This window comes from Podarcis liolepis (assembly GCF_965112155.1).
Source record: "Podarcis liolepis genome assembly, chromosome: 17".
Lineage (NCBI taxonomy): Eukaryota > Metazoa > Chordata > Lepidosauria > Squamata > Lacertidae > Podarcis > Podarcis liolepis.
In genome coordinates this window covers 14,447,782-14,474,920 of record NC_139571.1, presented here as the reverse complement: position 1 = coordinate 14,474,920, position 27,139 = coordinate 14,447,782, and the positions used below count along the sequence as shown (strand labels likewise).

Genomic DNA, 27,139 nt, shown 5'->3' with positions numbered 1-27,139 from the left:
TGCAAAACAGTCCATCAAGTCTTTATTATTTGAACAACAGTCTTAGTGAGCACCATCACTGCATCATCCATGGTCAGTATTTTTACTGGCACCAGAAGTAACTTTATTTATTAAATGTATTTGTGTACCATTCCTCAACCAAAGGATTCCATGAACAACATAAATACATAATTAAATTATACTGTTAACAATGGGCAAGTCATTAAAAACATGCAGCCAACTAAAGCATTACAGAAATTAAAATGCCTGGGATTTAAGCGCTAGTGTGGGGGAGGGGTTGTAATGCAGGTGCCAGGCACATCTAAGTCCAATTTTTAATCATTTGCAGCCAATGGACATTGCTATATAGCTTACAAAATGCATGACAGCTAAACGAAGAGTAAGCTAAGCAGATAACACATTTTCACTTCTTTAGGGAGGGTATTGCATAATTGGGGTGCCACTATCAAAGATAGTCCCACTACAAACAATTAAGAAGAGATTTACACATTCACAGAATGCAAGTGTCTGGAAATACAGGCTGCCAGGTTCTGGAAATGATAAATGTGGCATGACTTGGTTTTTTTGGCAATTCTGTGAGCACAGCTACAAGCAGAGAAAGTGAGCCTGTCGACTCCAACTCCCAGCATCCCTGAACATTGGCCACACTGGCTGGGGCTGATGGGAATTGGTGTCCAACAAAATGGGGAGGTCCACAGGTTCCTCATGCTTGACTTATAAAGGTAAAGGGACCCCTGACCATTAGGTCCAGTCGTGGCCGACTCTGGGGTTGCGGCGCTCATCTTGCTACATTGGCCGAGGGAGCCGGCGTACAGCTTCCGGGTCATGTGGCCAGCATGACTAAGCCACTTCTGGCGAAACGACGTTTACCTTCCCACTGGAATGGTACCTATTTATCTACTTGCACTTTGACATGCTTTCAAACTGCTAGGTTGGCAGGAGCAGGGACCGAGCAACAGGAGCTCACCCCGTCGCGGGGATTCGAACTGCCAACCTTCTGGTCGGCAAGTCCTAGGCTCTGTGGTTTAGCCCACAAACAAAATGCTGAGGAGTATTTTTAAAAAATAATCAGGAAAACTGCACAGGCGTGCCTTTGATTTTCTGGCAATTGCCCTGAAACCAAAGCCCAACCTAGCCCCGTTTTTTCTGGTCTGCTGACAACCCTAGGAAACAGTGTCTTTCAGAGCAAAGGCAAAGATTAGAGGCAGTCCTTCATTTTAATCTCTGCCCCCCACACACACACACCTGAAGCATAGTAAGCAGATTACAGCTACACCAGCATCTATCATGTTGCAGCCTTGGGCTCCTTTGGGAAGAAGGGCAGGATGGAAAGCTAATAAATAAAATAAAAATGGATCAGGAAATTCCCAAGCAACTTACACTGACTTCGCTGTAGGCAGGAAAATCTGATTTGGTAAATCCATTCTTTGTTGCAGAGAACCTGGAGAATTCACCTCCCATTTACTTATTGTGTAGAACAACAGCATCTAATAAGACGATCACCGTGTGCCGTTTTCGAAGTCTCGCACTCGTACACAGATAGGCTTTTGGAAAGCACCTAATCCCCTTGGAAGCTTTTGAAGCAAGCAGACAGGAAAGAGGGCAATATGTTGGCATAGCAGGTTCTTAACTCATCAGCTATGCCAACATCTTGCCTCCTCTCCAGCTCTGAACAAAGGAAATCCTTGTCAAATGGCTACCGCAGGAACACACAATCCTTTATTGAAGGTTGCTTGGCCTAGAAAGAGAAAGAAGATACATTTACCATATGACAGCAAGCCAACAAACCTGTAAGCATTAAGTACAGACACAGAGACAAACCTAGTTTATAGCCAAATGGCGTTAATGGGACCAATTATGTATCTGACAAGGCTTAATCATTAACTGTTAATGGGATGCTTTCTTAGGTTCTGATGCAGGAACTGCAATTCTGACTTTGAACTGAGAGCCTGATAACAGTTCCCTGCCAAACAGGTCTATGCCACAAGGTCCAGTACTAAGTTAAGGTTATAAATTTATAAGATTAAGTTCCAGAACTGAAGTTTGGCTTTTTCTGTCCTGCTTCACCAATAGGCACAGATGTCGGGAGGCAGCAAAGCGAGATTAAGACTGGATTGCAGAGCAACTATGAAAATAACATGAGGCAGCTAACTCTGCTTTCTAAGGCTAATACAGTATGACACATATCTGCTCTTATCCATTTCCGGTCGATAAATTCCTTTCCCCATCTATGGGGAAATCAATAAGTCCCTTCCCCGTCCACCTCATTTTCAGAAACATTGTTTACATAAGTCAGGGAGAAAAATAGCATTTATCTAAAATATTTAAAGTCTCTAGGGGGTAGGAAAAAAACGCCTGATAGAAGAAAAAGATAATCATATAAACAGATTTTAAACCCAAAGAGAAATCAAGTCGCAATAGTGTCCAAACCTACATGAGATCTGGGGGTGGGAGATATGTTTTTGTAAGACATATGAAGCAACTGATTGATGATGCTCCATGTATTTACCGAGGAAGTTTCAGGGAGGGAGTTAATGGCCTTATTTAACCAAGTAATGATACACCATATTTTTGTGATTTTCACATAAGACATCCCTGCTAAATATTGAGGAAGCAGCCCTAAACTCCACTAAATTATATAGGATTTACCTCTGAGTAGACATGGTTAGGATTCCAGTGTTAGCCAACTAAAACCAAACACACCGCGGCAGCCAATCATCAATTCAGTGTACCGTCTGTATTTTAAACTACCAAAATATTTTGTTTGTACTGAAAAGAATTAATGAACATATGGAAGTATCCGATGTCAACTCTGATTATTAGTGGGGAGGAAATAGATTTCTCTTCTTTTCCAACATCTGCACATTTCCCAGAGAAGTGCATTGCTTTAATTATTCTTATCAAGAGAAGAAGTGTTTTGAGTGGAAGCCCTTCCACCTGCATGGGTTTGAACGAAGGGAAGGTGACAGTACAGAACAGCACTTTGCAGGGGGAAATATTTCTGGCCTCTCTTTTGCAGTGACTTGAGGTGCCCCATTCATTTCCACCTGCCTGCTTCCTGAGCACCGTGCACCCGCAAGGATGTGTGTTGGGTCATCGGAATGCAAATGATTATCGGAATGTGATCTAGACCTGGCAGAGCCCTCTGAGATATGTTTGGCAAGCCTGGGGAAATCAACGGACAGACTGAGGGAAAGTTCTTTACGGAGGTGTGGAATGGCGTCTGTCCTTATGCGATATGATTTTTGGAGAGTGTAAAACCCACACAGAGGATGTTTGTTTTCAACCCGCTTGTGAAGACTATCAGAGATCGCAAAGAAAGGAATATATGATAACAACAAGAAGATGAGGAAAGTAACAAAGAGACTATCTGGACAGAATTGGATAGAACTGTCTAATTAAAGCAGCAATATAAGTGATGTTTGGACCCCTTTTCGGAGCTTGAAGTATGGGTACCCCCAACAAAAATTTTAAAATCTGGCTGTATAATTTGGAACTAATGTGATTTGGAAATAATGTGATTTGATTGGCCTCTTAATAAAAATTATATTTTTTTAAAAAAGGATGTGTGTTGGCTGCATTAAATTACAAACTATTAAAAATCAGATTTAATTAAACTACAGATATGCAACAGCTTCTGAAGTTTCAGGGCAGCACAAAATCCAGAGGTGATTCCACGTGTATAGACTGGTGATATCCTCAAAAAAAATGCCAGAGGTGTGTTTGCTGATTGGATTTTTGCTTTCTAAATGCGAAAACCCTTCGGGGGCTGTTCTATCTCAGCGGTTAGCACAGAGTGTGCATATTCAGACGTTTTACAGTAGAGCAGGGCTTGTATAATTATTGTGGCAAAACATTTCCCAAAGCTGTGTCTGCACCCAGAGTGGCTCTCCTGGAAAAGTTTTCCCACTGTCACACACACACACACACACACACACACACACACACACACACTCACACACACCATCTTAATTCTAGAAATGGCGTCAGTCGTGGGATCCCTAGCATTCTGCTTCCAGCATTCCTTGGCTGCCATTGTCTAAACCTGGTTAGAACAGATTTACACAACCATCGGATGGTCAGAAAAGTGGGAAGGGGGAAGAGAGAAATTAATTTTCTATACAGCGAAACAACTCAGAACTGCAAGTTGCTGGAACCGGTCACGCTACCAGTGTAATAATGAAGGTTCTTTATTAGCTTGAGGAAGTGGCCAGAATTCAAATGCCTCCTTCATCAGAATCCACTGGCTGCGATTCTAAGAACACTTATTATGGAGCAAGTCCCACAGAATACACTAGAGCTTGGATCTGAGTAAAACAGAACACTGAACACAGTAGGATTTGTTTCTTAGAGGGGTTTTTTCTTCAACACCCCCCCCCCAATTAATTCATTTATACCCCACCTTTTAAAATTACCTCACCAAGCAGCTATATCAGTAAAAATATCAAACACAGTAAATAATGTGCTGAATATGGCATTTATGTTCCAACTGTGGGAATGTTCAGGGTGGCAGGAGAGGATATATTGTTTATTAATAACCTTCCTAACTTGCGCTAGCAAGTTCCTTTACTTAGCACAGTTTACATTCCCCTTTTCATGCACAACGGATAGCTGGTTGCAGGCTTGTGTGAGCCTCTCACTATTATACAATTCAGTCTGTCTCTGAATGAATTGTATAATTCCTGGTAAATTCCCTTTAATCTCTCTCAAAAGAATAAAGACACAACAATCTTATTTAAAGTCAATAAAAAAAGTTTACTCACATCAGTTCACAGCTGGATTCCTGAAGGCAGGCTTAGTTACAAATATTTACACGTGGATCTACCCCATATGGAGGTATAATCCCAGTGCTTATGCTAGCTGAGAAACTAGCATAGCAGTCCTAGCTAAAAAGCTGGTCCAACAAAGAAGGAAGTCAAAGAGAGAGAGAGTGCTGCGTGACTTGTCCTTTTTGTCCTAGTCACTTGTCCTAGTCACATGCAAGGAAGGATGCTCCAACCAGGAGGAACAGGAAGTTTCAACTGGCTGGACCAACATCCCCTTGCATGTCCACTCTAGGGAAAAAAGGAATGTTGTATTTGACTGCTCCCAGTGGATTACATCCCACACCAACTCCCTGAAAGGCAAGATTCCAGGGACATAAAATGTTCAAGAAATGCTTATCCAATGCAGATTCAGATCAACAGCTGAGATTGCAGGCCAATTTGTTGTTTTAAGGGAACGGTTGGGCATGAAGACCCCTCATTTGAATGCTCCACTGTGCTACAGTCACTTGGGAAATTCAATGGGCTTGGAAGATCTAAGAGGCAGTAAACTCAGATTTTGATTCATGGCTCTAGTGAGGCAGAGCCCAGAAAAACGAGCCTTAAAAAATAAATTTTGGTTGTCAGTATCCACCCTTAATCTTGAAGGACAGTCTAGATCATGGTTGGGCAGAAGGGAAACCAGAATCTACTGGTGGGTCTCTGGATCATTTGCAGTAGATTGCCAAGGATTCCCAATTATTTAACAACATTACACATTACTGCACATATATCTAACTTAGGTTCTGAAATGGAAAGAGCTGGGGGTGAGCAGTTGTTTTTCTTCCTGCATGGAAGGTCTGTGATCTCAGTTAATTTCTGATATAAAGATTCCTGGGCTCAGTAGCTGCCATGCCATGGGTGAAGTAATGCCTAGACCATCTCTTTCTAAACTCTAGAAAAAGGAGCTCCATGTCTTTGCAAGTACCTGGAACTAGTAAAACTGACAGATATAATAAGGAGAAAATCCAAAACTATGGTTATAAAGCAATGGGAGTTCTTAAATGATTATTTACAAAACCAGGGCTCGACTACAAAAATCTGGTTGTGTTTAGAATAATCTCGTGCGTAATATAAAAAATACAAAGTGAGACATTAAGGAAATTCAAAGGGAAAATATGAAGAACAGAGGATCTGACGAACGGATTATTAAAAACGCGTGAGGCAAACGGTGGAAGTCTTTTTTTAAAAAACCCCACTTTATTTAAGGTAGATAAGGACAAGATGAAATTATACAATTGAATATAAATATAGATGGGAAACGGCTATGTATAGTGAATACTTATCTACTTTAAAAAAAATTCACCCATTTTTTTTCTTTTACTTTATTTTTTCTTTGTTCTTTTTTTCCTTTTTTCTGATATCTTATCTTTCATTTCACTCCTTTATTGTGAATACCATTTTATAGAGGTATAAATAACTGTATATATGAAAAGAGACAAAGTATTCCCTAATTTTTTTCCTTGGTTATATATATTTTCTTTTTCTTTTGTACTGTATTTTCTTTTGTTGTAAATATATAAGTTTTCTAATTTGTACTTAAAATTTTTAAAAAAGGAGCTCCACGGTTTCCCCAGGCATTTGGCCTTCTTGCCATACCTTTGCATGCCTTAGTAGCTACCCAAACTGTGTCTTACTGGAGAAGTAATTGTACCGTTTCTGGACTCCGTGGGTCTTTTTTTTTTTTAAGGAACATTTGGGATGTTTAAATTACAAGTGTCCCTGATCAACAGTTCTTGTGTAGATGGCCATGGAATGCCAGAGCACATTGTCACAAATTGATCTGAAGATGCTGTTTGTATTGGAATGTCATTTTTACCCAGCCCCAAGTAACTTAACACCAAGGAGGAAATGGGTGTACGTGACTATTTCTTAATTATCCAAGGGCTCATTTTCTTTCACTCACCACCCTCAGTCATTGATCTTACTGGTTGACAGGCAACAGATAATTAAATGAATTAGAGGGAGCTGCAATTCTGGTACCAAAGACTGTGGGGTGGAAAATCTTCCACTTCGTTAGTTCATTAGAAACAATAAATTGATGTCAAATGAAAATACAACAATAGGCAACCTTGGCAGTTTCAAAGTTTTTAAGATTTGCGTACTGGAATACGAGCAAAATAAGCATGCTAAATTCAATTACTCTGTATAAAAAATTCCACTAAGACGAAAAATCTGGTGTATGTTACCCTAATTTGCATAGGATTTTTTTCCAAAACAATGTTTTCTGGAAAACCCATTAAGCCACTTGTTACACTCAAAAACTATTGGGGTGCTGATTTTAATTCCCAGTAGGAAGCAAACAATAAACTAAGAATTGATCATTCTGTGCACTCTTTTCTTCAGAGCTTACATGGAGCAAAGCCATTAACCCAAGAATGCTGTTTTGATTGCTTTGCCATATTAACAGGCTTGTTTTATTGTATACGTTAATTGTGGATATTTATATTTTAACGTTTCTGTAATTGGTTTTTATACTTTGCAAAGTACAGTGGTACCTCGGGTTACATACGCTTCAGGTTACATAAGCTTCAGGTTACACACTCCACTAACCCAGAAATAGTGCTTCAGGTTAAGAACTTTGCTTCAGGATGAGAACAGAAATCGTGCTCCGGCGGCGCAGCAGCAGCAGGAGGCCCCATTAGCTAAAGTGGTGCTTCAGGTTAAGAACAGTTTCAGGTTAAGAACGGACCTCCGGAACGAATTAAGTACTTAACCCGAGGTACCACTGTACCTGGAAGTCTATTTTGCCATTAATGGGTGTGTGTATATAATGCAATTGCTGATCATTATATGTAAGCCATGGAAAACACTGTCTTCCCAGTGCTAGAAACTCAGATATTTAAGGTAGGTGCCAAACGGCTCCTTAAACCAAGGCTATGGTTGCCAAAACAGAATGCCTAGTTGCCATTCTGGGGGCCAGACAGCTTGAAAGTCATATAGTTCCATGTGACTTTTTAGTTCCTGAAATTCATTCCGATTGTGCAGATAAAATATCATGGGGGAAATTCTACAGGATGCGTTGTTAGTGTGTGAAAGCAGGCAAGATCCAAGAATGCGCAGGCTTGCACCTCCAGAAATGAGAGTCGTCAGGCAATAGCCAGGGGCAAAACGCGCCTGGTGAATTTCGAACGTTGCATCTTCCTACACCTAAACTGCACAATGTAAATTCTACCCCACTTTCATGCCCTCTTCCCAACTTATATATCTGATTCTAAGTTGATGGAGGAGGTGGAAATATGGCAACTGTTATGTACTGAAGTTCTCACCCTGGGCCAGCAGGGGGATACTGTAGATAGTTCAGGTCCACATATGCAAATAAGGGATCGAAAGTGACGTTCAGTGATTGGATAGTTACAGAAAATGGTTACTGTTGCGTTCTAGTGGAGCGCTATATAAGTAAGCTGGCTGAACCCTTCAGTTCTGTTCTGTTCAGTTCTGTTCTGGTCTGTTTGAAGAATCGCTGTGTCGTCTGATATGTTCACCCACAACTTAACAGCAACCTACTAAATAAATCCTCCACAACCTTACCAATGGGCTTGCGAAAGCCTTTTGATTCTTGCCCCACACAACAGCTCCATCATATCACAAGCTTACGCACGTCTTGCCATGAAGTTGGTGAGTGCTAGATGGGAAAATGGGATGTTGTTTGGGAAAACATGATGATCATGAAAAACAAGTTTCACGGCACTCTTGATATGACCCATAACGCAATGCACAGGACAGGTGTCGTTGCCCAATTCTACACATTCGAAAGAGACTTTGAAACTACTTCCTGAAAGTATTTGATGGGTTGCAGCAATATTGCTCCATCATACATTTTACAGTGGTGCTCTGTGCTCACCTTTTCATTTTTTTAAAAAAGATATCCAGTTTCCTAAAGAGTCCTCCCACCCCACCCGGGAAGAATCAGTTGTGCTTTCCCCACATTCATAGTAAGATGGCCTTATGGCTTGGTTGGTCCAGCAGCTTTCTACATATTGTAACATTTTGCAGGAATTGCAAAACCAGAACTCACATCACTTTCTAAGTTGGTAAACAGGCGGTGCAGACTACGTGGCCAAGGCCAGCATGAAACCAAAATTTATTTATTAAATTGTATACCACTTTTCAACTGTAGATCTCGGGGGGTTCACAACATAAAAACACAATGTAAAACCACAAAATACGTAATAAAAGCAAGAACAAAAAAAGCCCCAAACAAACCAATAAGCACATTAAAAAACCTAAATGACACTCCAAGGACCAGCCTCCCAAACCAGATAATGTAGGACTCCAACTCCCACCAGCCCCAGCGAGCATGGCCAACAGCCAAGGATTATGGGAAGTGTAGTTCAAAGTGTGTGAAGGTTGGGGAATGACTGTCAAAAGAGGAGGGAAACAAGATCGCCTTCACGTTATGCAGAAAAATAAAATGCTTTTCTGAACATGGCATGATTTCCATGCAAAGCTTCACCGTTCTGATCTAAGCACTTTGCAGAGCAGGCAGACATGCTACCAGCCCAAGAGACTATCCTCCTTTAGGGAGAGGAAGGAAACACACAGATGCTATTTTCACCACCAACCACATGCGTATCATCATGCTATGTTCCAGTCTATCATTATGGACTGGTTCACATATCACACCACGCCAAACCATGGCTTAGCATGAACTTGTTAGTCCCGGGAGAGGAGATAACAGTAACTGTGGTCCTTCCTGGTCCTCCTGCTGCACTCAGCAATGGTTTGGGATGTTATCAGAATCATGGCCCTTTTCTCTCCAAACCAACCATGAATGTCTTAGGGGTTTGTCCAGGAGTACCAAAAGGTGACCCCAGGTTTGGACAACATGCTATAAGGATCATCTCAGCACAGCAGTAAGATGATGGGGAATCATAGAATTGTAGAAAGATTTGCCCAATGGGGGGCTCAAACCCACAACCCTGAGATTAAGAGTCTCATGCTCTATTGAGGGAGCAATTCAGGAATATTCTCTTCTGGAGCCCATGAACTCATGCGTTCCTTTCTAAACCATAGCATAATGTGGAAACCTGAGCAATCTGAAAGACCACCTCCTTCCTAACAGATCATTTCAGGTCTTAAAATTAGAGGGCCCTCTTGGTTGTTCCACCACCCTCAGGAACTCGGAGTGTGGGTGACCCAGAAGAAGGCACAATCTGTGGCAGCCCCCAGATTGCGGTACTCAGAGATGTGTATCTGGTACCTTCATTATAAAGCTTTCTGTGAAAACTGAAGTTGGACCTCTTTACCCCATCCTTTGATACCTGAGGGGTATATTCTTAAGGAGGGGGTGCAGATGGCGCTGTGGTCTAAACCACTGAACCTCTTGGGCTTACCGATCAGAAGGTCGGCGGTTCAAATCCCCATTGCAGAGTGAGCTCCCATTGCTCTGTCCCAGCTCCTGCCAACCTAGCAGTTTGAAAGCACGCCAAAAAGTGCAAGTAGATAAATAGGCGGGAAAGTAAACAGCGTTTCTGTGCACTCTGGTTTCCGTCATGGTGTCCCGTTTTGCCAGAAGCGGTTTAGTCCTGCTGGCCACATGACCCGGAAAGCTGTCTGTGGACAAACGGCGGCTCTCTCGACCTGAAAGTGAGATGAGCTCTGCAACCCCCTAGTTGCCTTTGACTGGACTTAACCGTCCAGGGGTCCTTTACCTATATTTTCAGGACCCAGTTTATTTACATTAATTTTAAGTTGTTTAATTGTTGATACCTGCTCTGGGACCTTGGGGTAAAGAGTGGCTAATGGATTGTAGTAGTAGTAGTAGTAGCAGTAGTAGTAGTAGTACCTAGCTCAAGTGAGGCAGAGCAATCTACATCCTCTTGCATTAGTCTTCATAGAATTATAGAGTTTGAAGGGACCCCAAGCAGAAGAGTGAGGGAACTGGATTGATTGGAGTTGCCTCTCCACTCTGCCCTGCTGGTCTCCAGTGGCCTGTAGGATGATGCCAGCATCACTACAGTGGTGGAAAGAAGAAGAGGAGGAGGAGGAGGAAGAGGAAGAGTTTGGATTTGATATCCCACTTTATCACTACCTGAAGGAGTCTCAAAGTGGCTAACTTTCTCCTTTCCCTTCCTCCCCCACCACAAACACTCTGTGAGGTGAGTGGGGCTGAGAGACTTCAAAGAAGTGTGACTGGCCCAAGGTCACCCAGCAGCTGCATGTGGAGGAGCGGAGACGCGAAACCGGTTCACCAGATTACGAGTCCACCGCTCTTAACCACTACACCACACTGGCTCTCCCTCCCTCTTCCACTTTCCAAATATGCAGATGACATCTCCCTCAGTGGCAAGCCCTGAAACGGGGTGTTTGGAAGGCAAGGAAGGGATGGGCTGGACCAGGATCCATTGGGTGCCTAGCCAATCCCACTGCCTGACATTGGGCTCAAATTGCATCTGATCACTGCAGCTGCAGCAGGATGGCACAGCCATCTGCCTGCTCCTAACTTTCCATCCTGGCTGCTATGTGAATCAGGACTGGAGGGCTCCCACCAGGCAGCAACCTGAATTGCAAATGCTCTTTTCAACTCAGTGGAATTTCCCCCCCAACGTATCTCAAGAAGAAGAAGAGAAAAGTTTAGATTTGATATCCCGCCTTTCACTCCCCTTCAGGAGTCTCAAAGCAGCTAACAATCTCCTTTCCCTTCCTCCCCCACAACAAACACTCTGTGAGGTGAGTGGGGCTGAGAGACTTCAAGGAAGTGTGACTGGCCCAAGGTCACCCAGCAGCTGCATGTGGAGGAGCGGAGACGCAAACCCGGTTCCCCAGATTACGAGACTACCGCTCTTAACCACTACACCACACTGGCTCTCATATCCAAGGAGAAAGTTTTCAGCCCTGCCCTCTCCCTCCTCCCCACGAAATAATGTTCCTGATGCCAAGTATTCATAGGACTGCAGTCCCTGAAGAATCCTAATGAACGGTGTGCTTTTTAAAAGAATAACCAACTAAATAAATAAGTGCTACTCTTGAGGAAAAGAGACTGGAAGGCCTAGCGTATAAAAATAATCACTGAAGTGCCTGTATGGATTAACAGGGTTAACTACCGCTTGAACTCAAAACACTTTTTGACTTCCCTGAGTTGTTGATGGCGTTCTAAGAGTTATTCCAGGCTGGCCCTTTTTTTTAAAAAAATCTTCTTCTTCTTGTAATGAGTTTATGAACGTATGTATGCAAAAATGGTAGGAAAAGCCATGGAACTGAAACAACTAGAATGACACTGGAGTACTTTTGCTTGCTGTATGTACTTCCAGCTACAATTATGTGTGATTTTTCTCTTTAAAATTATTAATTAATTACTATTATTATTAACAACTGTGTTAAGAATAAGAGTCAGTCATTAACTACACTGTGATCACACGACTGGTTTCGAAGTCAAGAAACAGGCCTAATATATAGCTTGCTACACTGTGGGTTAAACCACAGAAGGTCGGCAGTTTGAATCCCTGCGATGGGGTGAGCTCCCGTTGCTCGGTCCCTGCTCCTGCCAACCTAGCAGTTCAAAAGCACTTCAAAGTGCAAGTAGATAAATAGGTACAACTCTGGCGGGAAGGTAAATGGCGTTTCTGTGCGCTGCTCTGGTTTGCCAGAAGTGGCTTAGTCATGCTGGCCACATGACCCGGAAGCTGTACGCCGGCTCCCTCGGCCAATAAAGCGAGATGAGCACTGCAACCCCAGAGTCGGTCATGACTGGACCTAATGGTCAGGGGTCCCTTTACCTTTACTATTGTTTGCTGATTGTTACATTGCAGTGGGTTGGACTAGATGACCCCCGGGTTCCCTTCCAAGCCACGATTCTATGATCAATTCAAATAAAAGCTGCAATTAAAACACGCCTGAATCTTGCTCACTTGAAAATCTCTCACTTGTCAAGATAATTTGTCACATTTTGCATGAGGAGTTCACAGGGCTACCGCACCACCAGGCAACCGCCTACAAGAAGTATTTTTTGTATCAAGCCCACCAGGTTTTTTAATCACTTAATTAGCAAATCAAGGCTGCATTTTTGAGCATGCTTACTTGGAAGTAAGTCCAACAGAAAGACTTCCTTCAGAGTAACCATGGAGATTTTGAGCCTAGTGCTAACCAACTTCGCTCACTGTTAAGATGTTATCCTGCACACATTTCAGAGTAACAGATTGCCAGGGTAGCAAGAATATCAATTGCAAAGGGACCGGACGTGCAAATTTCCCCACAAAAGACATAGATAGCAGCAGTGCTCTTTTTTCTGGGGTATTCAAGAGTACACAGTACTGGTACCATATTCCCCCCCCCCAAAAAAATGTGAAAGGTATGGAACTTGCTGAAACAACTTCATAGTGAGTACTGCCCCCCTTTTTTTTTTCAAAAAAGCACTGGATATAACAAAAGAGATGAGAGAAGGACTGGAATTTTGATCCCCCCCAACTCTTCATGTGGGCTTAGGCTCACATAGGAACAGGCCCCACTGAATGCAACGGAACTTACTTCCAAGTAAGAGGTAAAGGACCCCTGGACAATTAAGTCCAAAGGCGACTATGGGGTTGCAGCCCTCCTCTCAGGCAGAGGGAGCCAGCGTTTGTCCACATGCATCGGATCAGGCACTCAAACAGATTCATTTTCAAAACAAGGTACCAGCAGCCAAACAAAAGTACGTCTAGCCTGTCAGCCCTTGTGAAGGCATCCAGGGACTGTTCCATCAACAAAACAGATGGAATTTTGCTGTGTGGTTTATTTCTATATACACTGCTTAGAAATGCTAATGATTAAATGATATATAAATACAATAGCTAAATAAATACAGTGGCACCTTGGTTCTCAAACGCCTTGGTTCCCAAACGCCAAAAACTCAGAAGCAAGTGTTCTGGTTTTCAAACGTTTTTCGGAAGCCAAACATCTGATGCGGTTGTCGGCTATTGTTTCCAGGACGCCTACACCAATCAGAAGCTGCGTCTCGGTTTTTGAATATTTCGGGAGTCAAACGGACTTCTGGAACGGATTAAGGTTTTGGTTTTGCTATTTATTTTGCTATTTATTTTGGAGGCTTTTTCGGTTCATATGTTTTTGTGACTGTGTGGAACCCAGTTCAGAACTGACTGATTGTGTGACTGCGGAAATGGATAAAAGCCCCCCCACCCAAACAATGACTATCATCAGTGCAGGTAAGAAAAAGTATTCATTTTAATTTTTATCATCTGCAACACTGTCTTATTTATTTTATAGTACAGTGCATTGATGATTGCTTTCATTTTATGGCTCAATGATCTTGTTAGATAGTAAAATTCATGTTAAATTGCTGTTTTAGGGGTTGTTTTTAAAAGTCTGGAACGGATTAATCCATTTTACATCACTTTCTATGGAAAAGCGTGTCTTGGTTTTGGAATGGACTTCGGGAACGGATTTAGTTTGAGAACCAAGGTGCCACTGTATGTTGGAACGAATACATCCCAAGGGTCTGTGCGACTGCCAAAAACTTGTACTACCTTGGTGACTGCCAAAAACTTGTACTACCTACTTGTTCTACCAAGGTAGAACAACCTGTACTACCAAAATTATTAAGGTTTTAAATGACAATTTTAGGTTATATTTTAGTGATTAAGGTTTAACTTATATATTTTTAACTGCTGCTATATCTGTATTGTCCCTGTCATACCCGGTTGCAATTCAATGTATCCCTATCGTGTTTTATTATTTTTCTGATATTGTGAGTGAGCCGGAACTGGTCTGTGACGGTAATAATAAATTCATTCGTTCATCCTAAGGGTGCCTCCTGACCAGCATTTTTTCACTCGACCTGCTACTGATTTTCTTTTTTATTATTATAAATATTTATTAAGTTTTCACAAAATTTTAGAAACACATGCAATACACACAATACAAAAATACACATACAATGACAAACAAACACGTATAATTTCAACTCCTTTTTTTTTTCTTAAACTTACGTCATCGACTTCCCCATACCTCCCCTTTCTGCATTCCAATTCCCAAAATTATTTCAGCAAGTTCTTCCCCTTAATTTTATCCGATTTTTCCCTTTCTTTTCTTTTACTTAATCTTTAACAGCTGTAATCCCTTACTTTGGATAACCACAACATTTTAACATTCATTCATTTTGCAATATTTCTTAAGATAAATTTTAAATTTCTTCCAATCTTCTTCCGCCGTCTCTTTCCCCTGGTCTCGGATTCTGTCAGTCATTTCAGCCAGTCCCATGTAATCAATCACCTTCATCTGCCACTCTTCCAAGGTGGGTAGATCTTGTGTCTTCCAATACTTTGCTATGAGTATTCTTGCTGCTGTTGTAGCATACATAAAGAATGTTCTGTCCCTCTTTGACAGACCTGCTACTGATTTTCAAGAAAATAGACTGGATCCAGTGGTTTGCTACCTTCCATTCAGGATCCGTTCAGGGAGAGCCTCAATTATCTGTGTGATAACTGCTGTTGCATATTGTGCTGAAGACCCCTAAAGGGCAAAGACCCTGGGACTTTATATGTTTGAACTCCCTGCCTGGTATTAACAGTAGCCAGTGCGAGGGGGTCAGTTGCTATTGTCAAATTTCTCCATACAGTCATGTGAGTGAGCAACTGGTAGCCTGGAGAAAGAATAATGCGAAATAGTCTTGCCACTCTGTGAGCTGGAAGATATCGGCAACTGTGGCTGCACTTTTTTAGCAGCTACAATCATTAAAAGAGCTGCCATTGTGTGAAAGTCCTGGTGCAGGCCAATTTCTTTCCCCCATGCCGTCACATGCGTGGAAATAATCTAGCCACTTTGATTTATTTATTTTACTTTATTTACATACTAGATTTATATACTGCCCTTCCTTGTCAGAGCTCAGGGCAGTTCACAGAATAAAATAAAGGATAAAAGCAAGGAAATAAATCAAATCAAAATGGCAAAAGAACCCCTGCTTCCCAGGCTAGAGAATATTCATCAGACAAAGGTCTGGTTGGAGAGGAAATTTTTTGCTTGGGTCCTAAATATATATAACAAATGCGCCAGGTGAGTCTCCCTTGGGAGAGTATTCCACAAATGGGGTAAAGGTAAAGGGACCCCTGACCATTAGGTCCAGTCGTGACCGACTCTGGGGTTGCAGCGCTCATCTCGCTTTATTGGCCGAGGGAGCTGGCATACAGCTTCCGGGTCATGTGGCCAGCATGACAAAGCTGCTTGTGGCGAACCAGAGCAGCGCACGGAAACACCGTTTACCTTCTCACCGGAGCGGTACCTATTTATCTACTTGCACTTTGACGTGCTTTCGAACTGCTAGGTTGGCAGGAGCTGGGACCGAACAACGTGAGCTCACCCCGTCACAGGGATTTGAACCGCTGACCTTCTGATCGGCAAGTCCTAGGCTCTGTGGTTTAACCCACAGCGCCACCCGCGGTCCCCACAAATGGGGAGCCACTACAAAGAAGACCCGTTTTTGTGTTGCCACCTTCTGGACCTCTTGTGGAGGAGGCACACACAGAAAGACCTCAGAGGATGAATGCAGAGTCCGGGGCGGTTTATATGGAGAGGTGCTCCTTCACGTATTTATGGCTTCCAGGTTTGGTCCCCAATAATTATCTGACAGCATAGAAAGTATTACATTCAGGCAGAAGAGACATTTTTTGAAAAGAAAATGTATGATGGACACCTTGAGAGTCCCTGAAACTGGACTGTGGGATGGGGAAATATTTGCCATTTCGTCTGCAGGAAGCACACGTAATATAAATTAGTACAGAAAGTTCAAGATGGCATAGGGATGGGCAGTGCCAATTTGTTTCTAATTCCTGCCCCGCAACATTCCCATATCAGTTTGCATTTTTTTAAAAAGTTCATCACAAAAATTCACCAGCATTTTAAAAGGCATATCATTGTATGTAATTGTGCCTAATATACACATTTTTTTGCAATGCAATTTTCTCTGATATAATGCATTTTTAGGTTATTTTCACTAATAGGCATTTTAATGCATATTTCACTCAAGTATGTGCCTTTCTGTGCACGGTACTTGGCTGCAGAACTGCGCCACAGAATCTGGATAAGTGTGAATTTCAAAGGATAGTTGTTTTTCAGTTGTTACATTGTTTCCGGAAATGTGAATTAAGTAAGTTTGCCTTTAAATGAAAACTGAATTGAATTCCCCCCAGTCCCTATTCAGAAATCTCTAAGGGGCTTTCTTTTCAAGCTGTTTTTTCTTCCACTGTACTCAGAGGCCCCTCGTAGAGTATAAATGTGTGGTTTGAGCTGTATCTACCATAAAACAGCATTATGAGCTAGGCTTTTCCTGCCTCAAATGTCTTCATCTAAGCAAAAGCTCCAATCTACCATATTCTTGCACCTGAAGCTAATAGTTAAAATTTCTAAAGCCAGCAGTGGTCCGGACAAACATCATGAGAAAGCAAAACATGTACCAATCACACTAACACACACCCCAAAAGTCAAAGATTTGGAACATGAGCATAATTTGGCTTACAAGCTCATTTCTTTGAATACACTAATCATGGAGAAATCAGTCTTGGAGCTTTTGCATTTTTTGTCAGTGGCTACAGATTCTCTTCAACTGCTTTGTGACTGATAGCATGAAATTCTGGTATTCCCTTCCAGGTTATGGCAAAGCGGGCAGGTTATTGTTTGCCAACATGAATTCAGATTCCAATCTCTCTATTTGTCATTCCCTCACTTGGAATCTAAACCACCTCACAGGGCTATTGTCGGATCATAACGTCGCTCTATAGTCCTTAGAAGAAGGGTTGAATCGAACCCCTCCACACAATGAGACCTCTTAGTAGGATATCACATATCTAACTTTGAAAATTTAACCACAGTTTGCCCAAAATACAATCATTAGTGATTTCAATGGGAAAATTCCATAGTTTAGACAGCTACGATTTAGCGAATCCCTGAAAGATAATTTTGTTTTAAAAACTGCTCCAGTTTTAAAGAAGTTGCCCATCTTACGCCTTTGAAACAAAGTGTAATACAACCATATATGATGCACATTTAAAAACTGCTGTATTGGTTCAGATGATTCCGACCCTTGATTGTAAAACAAACTTCCCTCCAACTTTGTGTAACTGTTTAGCAAATAAGCACTTCCAACCAATTCAATCTAGATCTTTCCAAACACACATGATTTTCAAACTTACAACTATTTTATAGGCTGACATCACCTGTATGCAAACAGAAGATTATGTTTCAATATTCCAATACTCTTCCTATATGATAGCTATTAGCATTATCAGATATCATAAAGCTGGCATTTTTAAAATAGGAAAAGCGGCCAACTCACATTGCAATATCGCAAGGTTTTGCATGTAAACTAAATGACCATTTTAAAAATTAATTCTTCATATACCAAAGGAAAAGTTAAAACCTTTACTGTTGCATTGCTGCTAATCTCGTAAAGAACTGTTTCCACAAATGACAGATCTCCTTCACTTGAAAGTAAACACAACAGAGAACGATGTGGCTCTTTGAAAAAGACTAACAGATTTATTACACAAGAAGTTCTGATAAAAGTTATGCCAAAATAAAATGTGGCAGTCCTTAAGATTCACAGGACTCCCATTTCTCAAACAAGCATGGCCACACATATTTCTCAAAAGACAGAATTACTTTGTATAAAATACTTTTATTTTCCAACAGAAAACTCCATTAGAACTGCAAGTGAATTAAGATATTTTTTAAAAAGACGATTAAACTGTTTGTGTATGTAACGACAGCATCTAGGATTCTTTATGCACAAAAATGGAAGAAAGAAGAAGCTCTCACCACAGAAGAATGGATATGCAAGGTGGTGGACTTTGCAGAATTGGCAACGCTTAAGAGCCAAAATAAGAGAACCTAATGATGACTGTTTTATGGAGGAATAGAAACCTTTTTAAAGAAATATTATAGAATGATGAAGTCACGATCAGGATTTTAACTATGAGCAACAGGAGGAATTGGAGATTATTGTATTGTTGTTATGGTATAAGAGATAGAAGGCAGGGTGCAGTAGAAGGGGAGGAATAGAAACACCATGGAAAATGGGGTGGGAAGCCAACAAAACAAAATAAAAATTTACTATCTATTGGAGTACATATGGGATTTTATATTTTGTTTTTTGAAAATTTAATGAAATATTTTAAAAAGAGAGATTTATAAATATTTCCCTGTGTATCTCAAGAATGCCATTCCAGTTGTGATGTGAATATGAAGGAGAAAGAAACAGAAAGTGTTTATTTAAAACATAAATAAATACGGAGAAAATGGAAGTTGTCAAAATGGGACATGAAAATTCCTTTTAAATACAGTCATGGTTATTGATACATCACTGGATAAACCTGCACAGGAAAAGTTCTTATTTTAAAATAAGAATTGATCAGGCCCTTCACCTTCAAAAATAAATCAAAATCAAATCTTGCCCTCTTTAAAAGAAATGTTCAGACATGCTTTAACGAAAACAAAAGGTCAAAGGTTCTTTCCTCAGGCATACTGATTCTAAAAACTGTATTTTTAGAATTGTAACTGTTCCACCTGAGCTACAAAGCGAATGAATACCCCAAACTTGAAACTTTAAATCCTGAACACTGAAGGCATGATGTTTTTGAAATTAATGGGCATCTAAGTCCTATTGCATTCAATGGAAGAATTAGGCACGTGTGTCAAGCTGCAAAATCGCTCTTTTAGAAATTAGTTTCATAGTTTCAGTTACGGTAAGTCACCTAAGTTAACTTTTTCACCTATGCCTCTTTGACAAAGGGTGTGAAACTGAGATATAAATTCAATTAATAATGATAACAATAACAACAACAACAACTCAGTTTTAAAATTACTTGATTAAACCCAAAGCCCGAAGTTCTGAATTTAAACCTCTCCTTTAGGGGAGCTCAAACATTCTTCTTTTTAACTTGCATGTTTTGACAGCATAATTTTCCAAATCAAATTAGTTTTGAGCTTTAACCCGAGGGGGTGGGGAATAAATGAAAACTTTAATTTTCTTGTTAGCTGTGATAACCACAATCTTTCATTTGGAAACAACAGTGGATTTGAAGTTTGCATTTAAAAATGCACTCAGGATCGGACTGTGCCAACAAGAGTCCACTTGCCTGGCAGTGTCGTCAGTTTGGAAAATGAGATGATACTTTCACGGCCAATTTTGAATGAGAGAGTTAAAGATCTGTATATGTACGGGATCAATTAACTATGCAATGCATTTTATTTTATTTCTGCAATTGCTCTTGCTTCCATTTTTCATCAGAACTTCGTGACTGAGTTGTTCAAGAATGAAAACTGGTTTCTTTTGAACTGAATTAAGTCCTGCTACAACACTGAGAAAGATACATTAGCTAAGTATTTTAATATAGAAGAAAGAATCGGACATAGCTGCCTGATAGCCAGAAATGCAGGCTTCAAATCCATCTTTGCAGGATGAATTTATTCTTTAGTATTAAAGGTTAACAAAAAAAAACAAAACAAAAAAAACAAACTGAAGCAAAGTCTGTACAGCTCTTGCAGGCCTAGAACCAAATTAATCTGGCTACATTTGTTCTGACCAGATCACTGCCAGCTTCTATTTTATTATAAGAATATTCCTGAGATATACATCTCTTAAAAATGCACTTTTGCTACATGAATGTATACCACGCTCAATCCCGCCTCAAGAAGAGAAGTTTGCCAGCCATAGGAAAACTTAACACCCAACTATCCACGTCCCAAGGAACGCTTTTTGGACAGAGGGGCTGGTAAGGTTAAGCAAAAGGAAAGCAGAGACCATTATCCCACATTACGAAGGAAAGGGGAAGAAGAAGAAGTAGAAGAGGAAGAAAAGACATGATTGGCATTAGGATTAAAATGTAAGGTGTAAGGTTGCTGTGCCCTGAAAGGAAAGGTTTCAATATGAACAATTTGGAGATGGCGTCTCCAAATCCTAAGGAGAAAGGCATTGTACCCGCATGTCCGAAGATGAAAGTCACGCCCGCGCTTTCCCCATATTAAAAAGAGCGAAGATCATTAAACTTGCATTTAGGCACAGAGAGAAGGAACTTCGCGTTTTCTGGCATACCAGGACATTGGCTCGGCCTCATGGTAGCCTGGTCATCTATCTAGCCCGCGCTCAGCCGATTCTGGCGCGCAACGGGCCCTAAGAGCCAGATCCTGCAGCACAGCTGCAATCCTATATGCAGAGTTAGGCCGGGAGCGAAGGAGAGCGGGTCCCCTTCAGCTCGGCGGGACTTAACTTCTGGGCAAGTCGGAACGGCGTGCAAACGAAGGGGAACCCGCGAAGCTCCTCCGGCCCAACAAAAAGCACTTGAGACAATTTGTACACCGCCTTCCCATACCGCTGGCACGCGAGGCGGTTGACAAGCTCCGTCGGCTCCAGCGAGACACGGATCCCGCTCCACTCGAGGGGCCAGAGCAGCTCGGCCGAAGGATCGGGCGCGCCGAGTTGCCATCCCGAGACATTGGAAGAGGAGGGGGGAGGGTGAGAGGCGGCCATTCGAGGACGCTCGCCCGGCCAGGTGGTGATGCCTGCGTGTGCGCGCGCGCGTTTCGCACCCAGCGATTTACATAAGCGACGAGAGCGCAAGAGCTCCGCCGAAGTCGTGGGGTGGGGAGACGAGGGAGTGGAAAGAGCCCGGACTTCTCCCTCCCTCCCTCCCTCCCTCTCCAGGTGCGAGATCGGTTTCCCTTACCTGCTGCAACGCTTCTCTCGCTCCGAAAGGCGACCGGCTCTTGCGGAACCACCAGGTCGGCGAGGCGAAGGAGGACACACTTTCCCCCCCCCTGCTGCAGCCGAAAAGTCCTCTTTCTTGGGGGGCTACTTCCACCCCACCCCCTTTCACCTGCACGAAGCTGGTCCCCCCAGTCCCTGCCCCCCCCTCTGCCTGTCCTGTCTCCCCTCCATCCTGGTGCAGAGCGAGAAACTGCGCCAGGCAGGACACCCTCCTCCTCTGTGCCTCTCCGCCTTGCAGCCAGGCGGGATGGGGGGCGTGCGCTCCGGCAGCCTCCCCGGGACCCCTCTCCTTTCGGCCGGGCGATCGGAGTGTCCCGGGCGGACTTGGGGCTCCGGAGGCTTCCGGTGGGCCGGAGAGCGCGACCCCTTCCCCGTCCCCGATGGAGGGCGAAGCGAGGCGCAGCGGGCGCGCAGGGAAGCCGCGCTCTGCCTCCCTCGCCACCTGCTGCTCTACTGCAGCAGGTCGGCCAAAGGGGAGGACTCTTCAGCGCGCCGAGGCCAATCGGCGGAGAGGCGCCTGGACTGGACCCCCCCCCTGCCCCAATCCCAGTGTGGCCCCGCCCACCCCAGCGAAGGCCCCGCCCCGAGAGAGGCAGGCGAGCGCGACGCGCGCAGGAAGAAGCTGCGTCCTGCTTGCGCAAAGCGGGGCTGGAGGAGGAGCGGAGGCTCCGCGTTGTCCCAGCGAAGCTGCGAGGGCGAGGCTGGTTCGGGGCGGGCGAGACGCATCTGCGCATCCTTCTCCGGGGAGAGCCACTCACCGCTTGGAAGCTCTGGCGCCGAGTGGCGGGGGGGGGGGGGCGAGAGAGGGAAGCCCCCTCGGGCCCCAGGACGGGTCCGAGCCTAGCGCGCTCCTGCTCGCCTCTGCCCCCGCCAAGCGCCTCACGGGGAGAACAAATGCCCAGCCCGAAGGGGTGCCAACGTGCATCAAATTTTGGGGGGCCCAGGTAAGTCCTTCCATGGGCGTAGCGCAGGGGGGTGGGGGCGGGGGGAAAGCTGCCCCCATCAATACAGATCTGAGGTTCTGCCCCCCCATATCAAAAGTCTGCTGCCCCAACAATAATCCTGGCTACGCCCATGAATCCCACCTGGCAGAATCGATCACAGATTTCAGCACACAATTGAATGGCAATGGCCAGCCCCCTCAAATTTTTTATTTTTTTCAAATATCTGTATTGAAACTTAACATACAGTATATACATAATAACCAAAATACCCAATGTTCCCTCACATAAAGTATAATATCTAAATTACAATAGTTGATAATTATAAAACCCACCACCCACCCTCTACTTCCCTCCACAGCAATTCGACTTCTTTATATTTCTTTCTACCTTTCCCCCCTTGCATTCTATAATAAATTATTTTTGTTAAGTTTTGATTTTTACTTCTTTGTTTTGTTATTGCTTACATTTTTTATTCTAAGCCTATTAACATGTCGTTTTTAGAACAATATTTTGACATATAATCTTATACTTCCACTCCATTCTTAACTTTTGATTTGATTGATATCTTAGAATTGAAGTTAATTTTGCCAATTCTATATACTCACTTAATTTGCAAATCCACTCTTCCTTTGTTGGTATGCCCTGAGATTTCCATTTTGTGGCAATCACTACCCTGGCAGCTGTTGTTTTTTTTTATCTTTAATATGGTCAGTGACCAGGAAGCAATTTATAAAATATGACATTAAGAGTAATATTGTGCTACCAGTAGCAGTAAAAATATGGCCAATTCTCAGAATTGGTGCTTATATTTATGACCAAGTTTTGAGTTTTAAGTTTTTAAAATTCAATTCAGGAGTCGCTACTGTTTATTATCGTTCCTTTGATGTTTACAGTTTGGCCTCCTTTGTAGACATCATTGCTCATCTTATTCTTGTTGCAATGTAACAGTACTTTGCCACGGACATGTTAATTTCGGGCTCTCCTGGCAGCTGTTGTTGCATATAAAAAGATGGGTTTTTTCCATAAGTGGTTTGTCTTTGCCCACCAACCCTAACAGATAAGCTTCAGGATTTTTTATCAAGTTTTTTTTAAAAGCATTTTCTTAAGTTCCTCGTGTATTATAGTGGGGGAGGCGAAGGGACCTCACCCCCCAGGTGTTGGCTACTATGCCAGCCCACTCTCCACAGGCACACCTGGCACAGAAAGTCCCATGGAGGATGCCCTGGGCTTCTGCCCCCAAGGCCTCCCTGTCTGCACAGCCCCCACAGCAGCAGGCTTGATCTGAAGCACAGGAGCCAACTCCGGGGGGCCAAGGAGTTCTTGCTGCCCCCCCCAAATGTTTTGAGGGGGCCTCCTCCCTCCCAAAGGTGATGAGCATTGTCATTCAAATGGTATGTGTGCACTGTGTCTTGTGATCAATGATGCAGGGAGGACTTACCTAACTCCCCCCCAACAAAATATTTTATTCAAGTTGGCACCCCTGATCTGAAGGAAACAGCCTGAACTTGGACAGAAATCCCAAGGAGCTCTGTTTACTTCAGGCTGTCCTGTAAACAGGGCTGGGTTTGTGCGCATTTTTGGTAGGTGATCCCAGCTGAGGAAGGCAAGTGGATCATCGTACCCTTACCCACCGGTCACTCCCTTTTACCTGGTTTTATTTGTGTCAGGCTAAAACTCACCACAAAAGGGACGCGGGTGGCGCTGTGGCTTAAACCACAGAGCCTAGGACTTGCCGATCAGAAGGTCGGCAGTTCGAATCCCCACGACTGGGTGAGCTCCCATTGCTCGGTCCCTGCTTCTGCCAACCTAGCAGTTCGAAAGCACGTCAAAGTGCAAGTAGATAAATAGGCACCGCTCCAGCAGGAAGGTAAACGGCGTTTCCGTGCGCTGCTCTGGTTCGCCAGAAGCGGCTTAGTCATGCTGGCCACATGACCCGGAAGCTGTACGCCAGCTCCCTCGGCCAATAAAGCGAGATGAGCACCGCAACCCCACAGTCGGTCACGACTGGACCTAATGGTCACGGGTCCCTTTACCTAAAACTCACCACAGATATAGAAGGCAAATTCTCCAGTTTTGTTTGTTGGCATGGAAGAGAGGGAGTGTAGAAGCCTCGGTTTTTGGCAGGTTGATCTCTGCTATCTTAAAAATGTATCTATAAGAGGTAAGATTTAGGTCTTCCTCAATGTTCTCCCTCTCCCCATGTGTGTGTTTAAATTAACAGCGAAAAATAGTGATTTGATACTGGCTTTCAAAATCATTTGTTTGGGGTTTAAAAGGTCCAATTGGAATCCTGGTGTTTTGTGAGATGTGCCCAAGCCTTCATTTCCATTCCAGGGTGGATGTTTTTGACAACAAAATTGTTCTCAATAATTCCAGGTTGCCAAGATTTTGGTTGGGATTCAGTCACAGGCAAATTCAGTTTTGCCAATTAAGGTTGGTTTGGAGCTCTTACTACAAACCGATCTGAAAGCTGTTTGATTAGTAAGTTCACAAATTTATGTCCGAAATGTGAATAAGGAGACCAGGCATTGCTAATGTTGGACTACAGTTCCCATCTTCCTTGACCATTCATCATGCTGACTGCAACTGGTGGGACTGAAGTTCACACTTTTGGATCCCCCATAAGCAGTGCCAGATTTAAGTATAAACCAAACAAGCTATAGCTTAGGGCCCCACTCTCTTGTTCCCCCCCCCCCCGAAAAAAATATTAAAGGAAAAAAACCTGGATGTACTTTGATAAAATACATATTTTGTTATGTGTGAATGGCTTTAGATACCTATTAGGTCCATAAATTACCATATAGCATATATTCCACACAAAAAGCAGTGACCATTTGGTTGTTGAAAAAGGACAGCTGGACATAGAAAGGGCCCCATTACCTTGGTAGTTTTGGTCCTCGTCCAACCTAAATCCGTTGGTACTCCTCATGCAAGGGAGAGTCCTGACACTCTGCCAGAACATCACTCCCCCCTCTTTAAGTCGGACAGAAACTTCCTGGGCTTTGGGAATGAGGTAAGAGGCTCTGATTTGGGGAGAAAAATGTGCCAGGACTGCACATACAGTACCACCAGAAAAAGCACCGCCCATTACAACCCAACATTCCACATACACAGTTTGGCAAGACGTTGAATTCAGAATGCTTTTCCTTTGACAGGAAAGCAGCACTGGCTGCTGCTTGTGGATACTGTTGTGCCCAAGTGGGCAAAAATACAGATGTGGCCCTTAAATTACTTATGGGCTGAGGGTGCTCTGCTTTTCCAAAGAGCCAAGTTCATAGTCACAGAACCTCTGGCTCTCCATTTCCTATTGACCACACTGGCTGGAGCTGAGAGGAGGTGGAGTCTGACCATCTCTGGAGAGCCACAGGTTCCCTCTGCCTGCTCTCGTTCAACAATACTGGCAAGCTGAGCAACTTTGAAATGGGCACTGGAAGGTGACCGTGAATTCAGTGAGGCATCGCTGGACCTCAGACTTTGCCAGATTCAACATAAACATTTTGCTCTGCCTCCTATTCACGTTCTCATTTTATGTCTATATATTCTTCATTGAAAGATAAAAAGTAATATATAATTGTAAGTGCACAGGGTTAAAAAAAATGTGAAAAGGTGTGTGTGGGGGGAGAAAACAAGGACAAAGGAAAACAACAACTCCAACACAACCTTAATTCAGAGGGTGAATGTTGTGGCATCCCATAAATGGTTGCTGAGTTTTGGCACGAACTGGAGCACTGTATTAATTTTGTGTTCATCAATATAGCCGCCGTTTAATAATTTGGCACTGTGTTAAATTCTAAATACGAAATGCAATGGGTTTAATGGACTTCACTGGCATCAAAAGCATCTCATGATACACCACTGGAAGGTTAACCACTCTCTTGCTACTAAGATAGTTCTATTTGTATTTTAATCCATTGTTTTTATACCTGGTGTTAGCCGCCCTGAGACCGGTCTTGGCTGGGGAGGGTGGGGTATAAATAAAATTTATTATTATTATTATTAACACACAGCCAAGCCGTTGGCAAAGGGAGTGCTGGAGTTCAGTCTGCCTTCTTGAAACACGAAAAATACTTCTGAGACTTCCATTTTTAATTGGCCCTCAATTAGCATAGATGGGCAGTGGTGGGGCTGCGCCATTGTAAGAACCAACCAAACTGTCACAAAATGTAACAGGCTTTCAAATTCCCAAGAAGTGTCCTTTTGGCAGAAATTTGTGGGTTTCTGCTGAAACTGCTGTTCTTCCATTTGTTCTGGAACGAGGTTTCTCTGGCTGCATACACACCACACATTGAAAGCCATAGCTGTCAACATTTCCCTTTTTTTAAGGGAAATTCCCTTATTCCGAATAGGATTCCTCACAAGAAAAGGGAACAGTTGACAGCTATGTTTAAAGCACACACACATTCTCCAATTAATCCCAGGAACTGTCGCTTTCCTCTCACAGAGCTACAATTCCCAGACTCCCTTTACAAAAAAATAAAAAAAAAATACAGTTCTCAAGATTCTTTTTGGGGAGTGTTTTAAATGCTTGATGATGTGTCTGCCACCTCTCACTTGATAAAAACCATAGATTTTATCAAAGTTTTAAAAAGATATACAAAAGTTAATATCAAATATCCAGTATCTTTTTGGAATATCAAAAGTAAAAGAAATTAATCGAAATAAAAACGCAAACCGAAAAGAGGAAAAGAAAAGAGAAAATAAAG

General features: G+C 42.8%; 1 long non-coding RNA gene across 1 annotated transcript; it reads right to left on the bottom strand.

Annotated features, from left to right (window-relative positions):
• LOC310697144 lies at nucleotides 1–21,828 on the bottom strand. Its single transcript, XR_014520962.1, has 2 exons — nucleotides 21,452–21,828; nucleotides 1–1,738 (listed from the first exon to the last, which is right to left on the bottom strand). It is a non-coding gene; the product is annotated as an uncharacterized lncRNA (long non-coding RNA).
• Nucleotides 21,829–27,139: the final 5,311 nt, after the last annotated feature.